The sequence below is a fragment of the Limulus polyphemus genome, unplaced genomic scaffold (genome assembly GCF_000517525.1).
Source record: "Limulus polyphemus unplaced genomic scaffold, Limulus_polyphemus-2.1.2 Scaffold4324, whole genome shotgun sequence".
NCBI lineage: Eukaryota > Metazoa > Arthropoda > Merostomata > Xiphosura > Limulidae > Limulus > Limulus polyphemus.
Window position 1 is genome coordinate 34,857 of NW_013669934.1, and position 4,144 is coordinate 39,000.

General features: G+C 32.5%; 1 long non-coding RNA gene across 1 annotated transcript in view; it reads right to left on the reverse strand.

The window, feature by feature from the left end:
* Positions 1–1,580, reverse strand: part of LOC111088734 — an 18,088-nt gene extending 16,508 nt beyond the window's left edge. Inside the window, exon 1 of the long non-coding RNA XR_002613162.1 lies at positions 1,427–1,580. This is a non-coding gene — a long non-coding RNA (uncharacterized LOC111088734). The remainder of the gene's footprint in view (positions 1–1,426) is intronic.
* Positions 1,581–4,144: the final 2,564 nt, after the last annotated feature.

Consider the following 4,144-nt stretch of genomic DNA (forward strand, 5'->3'; position numbering starts at 1 on the left):
TTTATTTACTACTTCTATTTAATAATATACAATATGTGTGTGTATATATATATATATATATATATATATATAATTCATTTTCTGAAACAATTAGCTCTTTGCAAAACACTTGCTCTAAATTTCCATTTTATTTTACTTCCTTGAACAAAAACCAGAGATTCCAACTTTTAGGAATCTGTTTCAGTGAGACTTTTGAAAACATAAAATTTTTGTGAGCAACAAAGATGGTTACCTTCTAGGGAGGTTGATGGCAATGCTCCCTCAGAAAATGTTTTGTTCAATGAAGACAAATGGTAGAGTATGATCCATTTGCTGGATGAATGTGAACCTGTATTTGACCTGGATCCAGCAGTTTAACCAACCACTATTTGTTATAGAAAGCTGCTAATTTGACCCGAACTTGAGATTTTCTTACATATGCATAGAATAGGCCCAGTTGCACAAGACTTACTCTTGATACAAGAGTAATGGTAGCTCTAAAGAAAGGCTGCACACTCCCACACAAAATTAAGTGATAATTATACCATTATTTATTAATTTTATTACATTAAGAAATGACAAGTTTAAGAAGATATACATATATATAGGTGTGATTATAATAATAAACTTTAGTTTTCATATTGGGTAAATTGAAAAGATCACAACTGTGATGCATTTAGCAATATCTTTGTCTTTACAGAAGTTTTAAGATTGTGATTTACAAATTTTTTAACATCAACTATGTAAAGTAAGGGTAATGCAAATACACCACAGTTATGACAAAATAATTTTTTACTATGTGATGGCAGGCCCAGTTTACTCAATAATCAAGGTATACAGCTTATTATTTGTACACTAAAAATTATCATGGGGTAGCATAGCAATACAGTTTACTCCAAAGTGAATACAAAATACCAAAATCATGATCCAAAAGCATGAGCTATTTCAATGAGTGGTCTCTTCTTCAGGAGTAACAAAATACAAATTAAGCCTTAATTAATCATCATGTTTTTATTAGGCTACAACTTCACTACTATTAGATAATTACAGTGCTTTGTGAATGCACTCCATGAAAAGACACATTCAAAATCAAATTACACAAATTTTTGAACTTAGTTAAGTGTCTTATTAAAACTTAAGCATCACACTTATGTTTTTTCTCTTAAGTTCATATTATAAATATATATTATATATGTATATCATGATAGGGTATAAATACCTTTTTTAGCTAAAGCTTTAACATTGTTATGACTGATTTAACAACAATAACATATAATACTTACAGAAATGCTATTACTATTAGCCCTCTAATAGTTTTGATATTCTTAATTCTCCGAAATGCACATTACAATATATATATACACACTAACTTAGTCAGTGTATCATGTACTGTAGCTTGTAGGCCGTCGGCTTGTCAAAATTTTTAAATTATTTTATTATAACTTACCGTCACAACCAGGTGATTCAATACAAACCGTCAATTAATAACTACATTACTACTTTTTTTTAAATAAATACACTCACTTAAAGAAACGGAAGCTTTATTTTACTTTAGTTTTAATACAAAGGCTAGTCTCTCACAAAAATGTACTAAGGGCATTAAACTTAAGCATTTGCCATTTGTTGTGATAGTTTAGCGCCCTCTCCATAAGTAAAAAAATGAAACGTCATATGTTAGGATGTGAAACAAATGATAAAGCAAAACACGAACGTGATAATAGGAAGCATTTATTAAACGTGTCGGAATGATCATTATTCCATCATCAGTAACCTAGAGATACGAAACAAACAAACAATACTTGTAATTACAGTAGAAATATATATACATAAGAAGTAAACAATTTGAAAATACATGAAAATGAAAAATGTGGCACAGATGAAATAGCTAAAATAAGTATAAATCAAGTGAAGACTGTGTAATATTTAGGGACGCGAGATAACTGATGATGGAATTATGATGATTCCGAAACGTTTAATAAATGCTTCCTATTATCATGTTCGTGTTTTGCCTTATCATTAAGTTATGTTTTCTGAAAAATGAGTCGATTACTACGATACTTCTATGACGATACGGAAATGATTGTCTCAGAACTTACAGAACTATTGAAAAATTGGACTACAAAACAAAGAAGATAAATTTTGACATCCAGCTTTTAATAAAATGCAAAACCCAGTCATTAACTTCGAAGTTTTTTCAGTTCAAACTCGCTAATAGAAACTTTCAAAACTCAATAGCATATCGTACTTGTCAAATGCGCTTACTTGATGAAGAACATAGACGGAAACACCAACACAAACATCGTCTCTCATCTAAGCTGAATTCATCTCTAACTGCACTCTGCAACTTTACATTCTGGCTGGACTTCAATCACCTTTTGAATCTTATCAACCGTAGTAATGAGAAGAAAATTGCTTTACTACTAAGTTAAAAAACTTACCACTCTCCATCTTCTATAACTATAACACACCCAGGATATCTTCAAATCTGAAGAATTGTCAGCTATCAAAGAACCCCCCTAACTATCATAATCACCCGACCGGACAAAGGAAATGGAGTTGTTATCCTCAACAAAACTGATTATGTTAAGAAAATGCTTGACATTCTTAACAACAGCAATATGCTCAAACTTATAAACAAAGAACCATTAAACCATACTTTACAACTTGAAGAGAAAAGTCAGAGATTTTTTAGAACTCTCGACTAAACACTCTCTTTTCCTCTTTAACAATATTCTTTATGAGCAGCTAGATGGCGTTTTTATGGGCTCCCCACTAGGTCCTACGCTTGCTAACATTTTTCTGTCTCACCACGAACATAACTGAATTGACAACTCCCCTTTAAACTTCAAGCCTGTTCATTAGTTGATGATATTTTCCTTGTTTCTCGCCACACAGATCATATCCAACGCTTTCTTGACTATCTTAATTCACAGCACCCATCTATACAGTTCACTCATGAAATTGAGTGACCCTATAACCCTATTTCCTTTCTGGACGTTCTTGTTAACCATGATGCTAAGGGCTTTTCAATTTCTGTCTATAGTAAAAACACATTTACTGGCCTTTTTACTCAGTTTGACAGTTTTATACTCTTCTCTTTCAAACGCAATCTTATTCTCTGTCTACTAAATATATTTTTATTTGAAGTTAAGCACAAAGTTACACAATGGGCTATCTGTGCTCTACCCATCACGAGTATCAAAACCCGGATTCTAGCGTCGTATGTCCGCAGACATACGGCTGTGCTACTAAATAGAGTCTGCAAACTTACCTCATCCTATCTAGCTCTTCACAAAGAAATTACTTCCATACAAATGGCTACCCCTAAGCATTTCTTGGAGAAAATAATTTCCTCATTCTTAACTAATTTGTTTGTCAAACCACCTAAGATACCCACTGTACTCAAACTTCTCTTATATACCTGCTTACCATATTATATACAAATTATTATTACACATTATGTAAATCTTACTATCCCCAAACTGACCTGAAAGTTATTATGAAACCCAATTTCAGACTAAAAATTTTTTTCGGCTGCAAAGATCGTTTGCTGACTGCCCATTGTTCACACATCGCGAAATTATACAGGTGTAGAGACTGTAAGGCATCCTATTGTTACGCTTCTGTGTTCGTTTGTTAATTTTCCGTAAAAATTCTTTCCGAAGAAACTTTAGCGATACAAGTACTTTCTTAAATAAAACTAGTTTATTCTTTCTTAATACAACTTTGCAATACACATAATTTCCACAGTCACGCTATAACTTAACAAACGCTATAATTAACAACTGAACGATTCACGCGCTTGACTCAATTGTCCGTCTCTATCTCTGTCTGCAATTCGATTCCATTGCTGCCGTCACTTCTTGGCTGTCTTATATACAAGAATACCGCACATCTAGTAAACACTCGAGCATTCAAGAACCTTCGAGAATATTGTTACGTTTCTGGTCGTTAGTTCATTTTCCGTAAAAATTCTTTCCGAAGAAACTTTAGCGATACAAGTCCTTTCTTCAATAAAACTGGTTTATTCTTTCTGAATACAACTTTGCAATACACTTAATTTCCACAGTCACGCTATAACAAACGCTATAATTCACAACGAACGACTTATATACAAGAATATATACAATATATATATGTACATCTAGTGAACACTCGAGGCTTC